Here is an 8,659-nt window from a genome sequence, read left to right as displayed (position 1 = left end):
TGGTAAGTAACTAATGTGATCTGCTCTAGTCATGTCCTAAAACTGTGGTAAGTAACTAATGTGATCTGCTCTTGTCGTGTCCTAAAACTGTGGTAAGTGACTAATGTGATCTGCTCTAGTCGTGTCCTAAAACTGTGGTAAGTGACTAATGTGATCTGCTCTAGTCGTGTCCTAAAACTGTGGTAAGTGACTAATGTGATCTGCTCTAGTCGTGTCCTAAAACTGTGGTAAGTAACTAATGTGATCTGCTCTTGTCGTGTCCTAAAACTGTGGTAAGTGACTAATGTGATCTGCTCTTGTCGTGTCCTAAAACTGTGGTAAGTGACTAATGTGATCTGCTCTAGTCGTGTCCTAAAACTGTGGTAAGTAACTAATGTGATCTGCTCTTGTCGTGTCCTAAAACTGTGGTAAATGACTAATGTGATCTGCTCTTGTCGTGTCCTAAAACTGTGGTAAGTGACTAATGTGATCTGCTCTGTCTGTCCTAAAACTGTCTAAGTGTCCTCTGTCTTCTAAAACTGTGGTAAGTAACTAATGTGATCTGCTCTTGTCGTGTCCTAAAACTGTGGTAAGTAACTAATGTGATCTGCTCTAGTCGTGTCCTAAAACTGTGGTAAGTGACTAATGTGATCTGCTCTTGTCGTGTCCTAAAACTGTGGTAAGTAACTAATGTGATCTGCTCTAGTCGTGTCCTAAAACTGTGGTAAGTGAACTAATGTGATCTGCTCTAGTCGTGTCCTAAAACTGTGGTAAGTGACTAATGTGATCTGCTCTAGTCGTGTCCTAAAACTGTGGTAAGTAACTAATGTGATCTGCTCTAGTCGTGTCCTAAAACTGTGGTAAGTGACTAATGTGATCTGCTCTAGTCGTGTCCTAAAACTGTGGTAAGTAACTAATGTGATCTGCTCTAGTCGTGTCCTAAAACTGTGGTAAATGACTAATGTGATCTGCTCTAGTCATGTCCTAAAACTGTGGTAAATGACTAATGTGATCTGCTCTAGTCGTGTCCTAAAACTGTGGTAAGTAACTAATGTGATCTGCTCTAGTCGTGTCCTAAAACTGTGGTAAGTAACTAATGTGATCTGCTCTAGTCGTGTCCTAAAACTGTGGTAAGTAACTAATGTGATCTGCTCTAGTCGTGTCCTAAAACTGTGGTAAGTGACTAATGTGATCTGCTCTAGTCGTGTCCTAAAACTGTGGTAAGTAACTAATGTGATCTGCTCTAGTCGTGTCCTAAAACTGTGGTAAGTGACTAATGTGATCTGCTCTTGTCGTGTCCTAAAACTGTGGTAAATGACTAATGTGATCTGCTCTAGTCGTGTCCTAAAACTGTGGTAAGTGACTAATGTGATCTGCTCTAGTCGTGTCCTAAAACTGTGGTAAGTGACTAATGTGATCTGCTCTAGTCGTGTCCTAAAACTGTGGTAAGTGACTAATGTGATCTGCTCTAGTCGTGTCCTAAAACTGTGGTAAGTAACTAATGTGATCTGCTCTAGTCGTGTCCTAAAACTGTGGTAAGTAACTAATGTGATCTGCTCTAGTCGTGTCCTAAAACTGTGGTAAATGACTAATGTGATCTGCTCTAGTCGTGTCCTAAAACTGTGGTAAGTAACTAATGTGATCTGCTCTAGTCGTGTCCTAAAACTGTGGTAAGTAACTAATGTGATCTGCTCTAGTCGTGTGTCCTAAAACTGTGGTAAATGACTAATGTGATCTGCTCTAGTCGTGTCCTAAAACTGTGGTAAGTAACTAATGTGATCTGCTCTAGTCGTGTCCTAAAACTGTGGTAAGTAACTAATGTGATCTGCTCTAGTCGTGTCCTAAAACTGTGGTAAATGACTAATGTGATCTGCTCTAGTCGTGTCCTAAAACTGTGGTAAGTAACTAATGTGATCTGCTCTAGTCGTGTCCTAAAACTGTGGTAAGTAACTAATGTGATCTGCTCTAGTCGTGTCCTAAAACTGTGGTAAGTAACTAATGTGATCTGCTCTAGTCATGTCCTAAAACTGTGGTAAGTAACTAATGTGATCTGCTCTAGTCGTGTCCTAAAACTGTGGTAAGTAACTAATGTGATCTGCTCTAGTCGTGTCCTAAAACTGTGGTAAGTAACTAATGTGATCTGCTCTAGTCATGTCCTAAAACTGTGTTAAGTAACTAATGTGATCTGCTCTAGTCGTGTCCTAAAACTGTGGTAAGTAACTAATGTGATCTGCTCTAGTCGTGTCCTAAAACTGTGGTAAGTAACTAATGTGATCTGCTCTTGTCGTGTCCTAAAACTGTGGTAAATGACTAATGTGATCTGCTCTAGTCGTGTCCTAAAACTGTGGTAAATGACTAATGTGATCTGCTCTAGTCGTGTCCTAAAACTGTGGTAAGTAACTAATGTGATCTGCTCTAGTCGTGTCCTAAAACTGTGTTAAATGACTAATGTGATCTGCTCTAGTCGTGTCCTAAAACTGTGGTAAGTAACTAATGTGATCTGCTCTAGTCGTGTCCTAAAACTGTGGTAAGTAACTAATGTGATCTGCTCTAGTCGTGTCCTAAAACTGTGGTAAGTGACTAATGTGATCTGCTCTAGTCGTGTCCTAAAACTGTGGTAAGTGACTAATGTGATCTGCTCTAGTCGTGTCCTAAAACTGTGGTAAGTGACTAATGTGATCTGCTCTAGTCATGTCCTAAAACTGTGGTAAGTAACTAATGTGATCTGCTCTAGTCGTGTCCTAAAACTGTGGTAAGTGACTAATGTGATCTGCTCTAGTCGTGTCCTAAAACTGTGGTAAGTGAATAATGTGATCTGCTCTAGTCGTGTCCTAAAACTGTGGTAAGTGACTAATGTGGTCTGCACTAGTCGTGTCCTAAAACTGTGGTAAGTGACTAATGTGGTCTGCACTAGTCGTGTCCTAAAACTGTGGTAAGTGACTAATGTGATCTGCTCTAGTCGTGTCCTAAAACTGTGGTAAGTAACTAATGTGATCTGCTCTAGTCGTGTCCTAAAACTGTGGTAAGTGAACTAATGTGATCTGCTCTAGTCGTGTCCTAAAACTGTGGTAAGTGACTAATGTGATCTGCTCTAGTCGTGTCCTAAAACTGTGGTAAGTGACTAATGTGATCTGCTCTAGTCGTGTCCTAAAACTGTGGTAAGTGACTAATGTGATCTGCTCTAGTCGTGTCCTAAAACTGTGGTAAGTACTAATGTGATCTGCTCTAGTCGTGTCCTAAAACTGTGGTAAGTGACTAATGTGATCTGCTCTTGTCGTGTCCTAAAACTGTGGTAAGTAACTAATGTGATCTGCTCTTGTCGTGTCCTAAAACTGTGGTAAATGACTAATGTGATCTGCTCTTGTCGTGTCCTAAAACTGTGGTAAGTGACTAATGTGATCTGCTCTAGTCGTGTCCTAAAACTGTGGTAAGTAACTAATGTGATCTGCTCTAGTCATGTCCTAAAACTGTGGTAAGTAACTAATGTGATCTGCTCTAGTCATGTCCTAAAACTGTGGTAAGTGACTAATGTGATCTGCTCTTGTCATGTCCTAAAACTGTGGTAAGTGACTAATGTGATCTGCTCTTGTCGTGTCCTAAAACTGTGGTAAGTAACTAATGTGATCTGCTCTAGTCGTGTCCTAAAACTGTGGTAAGTAACTAATGTGATCTGCTCTTGTCGTGTCCTAAAACTGTGGTAAGTGAACTAATGTGATCTGCTCTAGTCGTGTCCTAAAACTGTGGTAAGTAACTAATGTGATCTGCTCTAGTCGTGTCCTAAAACTGTGGTAAGTAACTAATGTGATCTGCTCTAGTCGTGTCCTAAAACTGTGGTAAGTGACTAATGTGATCTGCTCTAGTCGTGTCCTAAAACTGTGGTAAGTGACTAATGTGATCTGCTCTAGTCGTGTCCTAAAACTGTGGTAAGTAACTAATGTGATCTGCTCTAGTCGTGTCCTAAAACTGTGGTAAGTAACTAATGTGATCTGCTCTAGTCTGTCCTAAAACTGTGGTAAGTGATGTGTCTGCTCTAGTCGTGTCCTAAAACTGTGGTAAGTGACTAATGTGATCTGCTCTAGTCGTGTCCTAAAACTGTGGTAAGTGACTAATGTGGTCTGCACTAGTCGTGTCCTAAAACTGTGGTAAGTAACTAATGTGATCTGCTCTAGTCGTGTCCTAAAACTGTGGTAAGTGACTAATGTGATCTGCTCTAGTCGTGTCCTAAAACTGTGGTAAGTAACTAATGTGATCTGCTCTAGTCGTGTCCTAAAACTGTGGTAAGTGACTAATGTGATCTGCTCTAGTCGTGTCCTAAAACTGTGGTAAGTGACTAATGTGATCTGCTCTAGTCGTGTCCTAAAACTGTGGTAAGTAACTAATGTGATCTGCTCTTGTCGTGTCCTAAAACTGTGGTAAGTAACTAATGTGATCTGCTCTTGTCGTGTCCTAAAACTGTGGTAAGTAACTAATGTGATCTGCTCTAGTCGTGTCCTAAAACTGTGGTAAGTGACTAATGTGATCTGCTCTAGTCGTGTCCTAAAACTGTGGTAAGTAACTAATGTGATCTGCTCTAGTCGTGTCCTAAAACTGTGGTAAGTAACTAATGTGATCTGCACTAGTCGTGTCCTAAAACTGTGGTAAGTAACTAATGTGATCTGCTCTAGTCGTGTCCTAAAACTGTGGTAAGTAACTAATGTGATCTGCTCTTGTCATGTCCTAAAACTGTGTTAAGTAACTAATGTGATCTGCTCTAGTCATTTCCTAAAACTGTGTTAAATGACTAATGTGATCTGCTCTTGTCGTGTCCTAAAACTGTGGTAAGTAACTAATGTGATCTGCTCTTGTCGTGTCCTAAAACTGTGGTAAGTGACTAATGTGATCTGCTCTTGTCGTGTCCTAAAACTGTGGTAAATGACTAATGTGATCTGCTCTAGTCATGTCCTAAAACTGTGGTAAGTAACTAATGTGATCTGCTCTAGTCATGTCCTAAAACTGTGGTAAATGACTAATGTGATCTGCTCTTGTCATGTCCTAAAACTGTGGTAAGTAACTAATGTGATCTGCTCTAGTCATTTCCTAAAACTGTGTTAAATGACTAATGTGATCTGCTCTTGTCATGTCCTAAAACTGTGGTAAATGACTAATGTGATCTGCTCTAGTCATGTCCTAAAACTGTGGTAAGTAACTAATGTGAATCTGCTCTAGTCGTGTCCTAAAACTGTGGTAAGTAACTAATGTGATCTGCTCTAGTCGTGTCCTAAAACTGTCCTGGTAAATTTGTTTGTTTACAGAACAACATGGTGACCCCTGTATTTGTTTATGACCCTGTATTTGTTTGTTTACATCCATACGTAACAACATGGTGACCCCAGTATGTTTGTTTATTTGTTAACATCATGGTGACCCCTGTATTTGTTTATGAACAGAAACAACAACCCCAGTGTTTATGACCCCAGTATTTGTTTGTTTACAGAACAACATGGTGACCCCTGTATATGTTTGTTTATGACCCTGTATTCCGTTTGTTTACAGAACAACATGGGTGACCCCATGTATTTGTTTATAACATGACCCTGTATTTGTTTGTTTACAGAACAACATGGTGACCCCTGTATTTGTTTATGACCCCAGTATTTGTTTGTTTACAGAACAACATGTGACCCCTGTATTTGTTTATGACCCTGTATTTGTTTATTTACAGAACAACATGTTGACCCCTGTATTTGTTTATGACACCTGTATTTGTTTACAGAACAACATGGTGACCCCTGTATTTGTTTATGACCCCTGTATTTGTTTATTTACAGAACAACATGGTGACCCCTGTATTTGTTTATGACCCTGTTATTTGTTTGTTTACAGAACAACATGTGACCCCAGTATTTGTTTATGACCCCAGTATTTGTTTTGTTTACAGAACAACATGGTGACCCCTGTATTTGTTTATGACCCTGTATTTGTTTGTTTACAGAACAACATGGTGACCCCTGTATTTGTTTATGACCCTGTATTTGTTTGTTTACAGAACAACATGGTGACCCCTGTATTTGTTTATGACCCTGTATTTGTTTGTTTACAGAACAACATGGTGACCCCAGTATTTGTTTATGACCCTGTATTTGTTTGTTTACAGAACAACATGGTGACCCCAGTATTTGTTTATGACCCTGTATTTGTTTGTTTACAGAACAACATGGTGACCCCAGTATTTGTTTATGACACTTGTATTTGTTTGTTTACAGAACAACATGGTGACCCCAGTATTTGTTTATGACCCCTGTATTTGTTTGTTTACAGAACAACATGGTGACCCCTGTATTTGTTTATGACCCTGTATTTGTTTGTTTACAGAACAACATGGTGACCCCTGTATTTGTTTATGACCCTGTATTTGTTTGTTTACAGAACAACATGGTGACCCCTGTATTGTGATTATGACCCTGTATTTGTTTGTTTACAGAACAACATGGTGACCCCTGTATTTGTTTATGACCCCTGTATTTGTTTGTTTACAGAACAACATGGTGACCCCAGTATTTGTTTATGACCCCAGTATTTGTTTGTTTTACAGAACAACATGGTGACCCCTGTATTTGTTTATGACCCTGTATTTTGTTTGTTTACAGAACAACATGGTGACCCCCCTGTATTTGTTTATGACCCCAGTATTTGTTTGTTTACAGAACAACATGGTGACCCCTGTATTTGTTTATGACCCTGTAGTTATTTGTTTGTTTACAGAACAACATGGTGACCCCTGTATTTGTTTATGACCCCTGTATTTGTTTGTTTACAGAACAACATGGTGACCCCTGTATTTGTTTATGACCCTGTATTTGTTTGTTTACAGAACAACATGGTGACTCCAGTATTTGTTTATGACCCTGTATTTGTTTGTTTACAGAACAACATGGTGACCCCTGTATTTGTTTATGACCCTGTATTTGTTTGTTTACAGAACAACATGGTGACCCCTGTATTTGTTTATGACCCTGTATTTGTTTGTTTACAGAACAACATGGTGACTCCTGTATTTGTTTATGACCCCAGTATTTGTTTGTTTACAGAACAACATGGTGACCCCAGTATTTGTTTATGACAAACCAGTATTATTTGTTTACAGAACAACATGGTGACCCCAGTATTTGTTTATGGACCCCTGTATTTGTTTGTTTACAGAACAACATGGTGACCCCTGTATTTGTTTATGACCCTGTATTTGTTTGTTTACAGAACAACATGGTGACCCCTGTATTTGTTTATGACCCCTGTATTTGTTTGTTTACAGAACAACATGGTGACCCCTGTATTTGTTTATGACCCTGTATTTGTTTGTTTACAGAACAACATGGTGACCCCAGTATTTGTTTATGACCCCTGTATTTGTTTGTTTACAGAACAACATGGTGACTCCAGTATTTGTTTATGACCCTGTATTTGTTTGTTTACAGAACAACATGGTGACCCCAGTATTTGTTTATGACCCTGTATTTGTTTGTTTACAGAACAACATGGTGACCCCTGTATTTGTTTATGACCCTGTATTTGTTTGTTTACAGAACAACATGGTGACCCCTGTATTTGTTTATGACCCTGTATTTGTTTGTTTTACAGAACAACATGGTGACCCCAGTATTTGTTTTATGACACCCTGTATTTGTTTGTTTACAGAACAACATTGGTGACCCCCAGTATTTGTATAATTTGTTTGTTTACAGAAACAACATGGTGACCCCTGTATTTGTTTGTTTATGGACACAGTATGACATTTGTTTACAGAACATGGTGACCCCTGTATTTGTTTATGACCCCAGTATTTGTTTACAGAACAACATGGTGACCCCTGTATTTGTTTATGACCCCTGTATTTGTTTGTTTACAGAACAACATGGTGACCCCAGTATTTGTTTATGGTATTTGTTTGTTTACTGACCCCTGTATTTGTTTTGTTTACAGAACAACATGGTGACCCCAGTATTTTTGTTTATGAACAACCCCAGTATTTGTTTTTATTTGTTTACAGAACAACATGGTGACCCCAGTATTTGTTTATGACCCCTGTATTTTGTTTACAGAACAACATGGTGACCCCAGTATTTGTTTATGACACCTGTATTTGTTTGTTTACAGAACAACATGGTGACCCCAGTATTTGTTTATGACCCTGTTATTTGTTTGTTTACAGAACAACATGGTGACCCCTGTATTTGTTTATGACCCCTGTATTTGTTTGTTTACAGAACAACATGGTATGACCCCAGTATTTGTTTATGACCCCAGTATTTGTTTGTTTACAGAACCAGAAACAACATGACCCCAGTATTTGTTTTATGACCCCAGTATTTGTTTGTTTACAGAACAACATGGTGACACTTGTATTTGTTTGTTTACAGAACAACATGGTGACCCCTGTATTTGTTTATGACCCTGTATTTGTTTGTTTACAGAACAACATGGTGACCCCTGTATTTGTTTATGACCCTGTATTTGTTTGTTTACAGAACAACATGGTGACCCCTGTATTTGTTTATGACCCTGTATTTGTTTGTTTACAGAACAACATGGTGACCCCAGTATTTGTTTATTTACAAAACATCATGTGACCCCTGTATTTGTTTGTTTACAGAACAACATGGTGACCCCAGTATTTGTTTATGACCCTGTATTTGTTTGTTTACAG

The sequence above is a fragment of the Argopecten irradians genome, chromosome 6 (genome assembly GCF_041381155.1).
Source record: "Argopecten irradians isolate NY chromosome 6, Ai_NY, whole genome shotgun sequence".
Classification (NCBI taxonomy): Eukaryota; Metazoa; Mollusca; class Bivalvia; order Pectinida; family Pectinidae; genus Argopecten; species Argopecten irradians.
The sequence above is the reverse complement of the archived record's forward strand: the minus strand, read 5'-3'. Positions refer to the sequence as shown.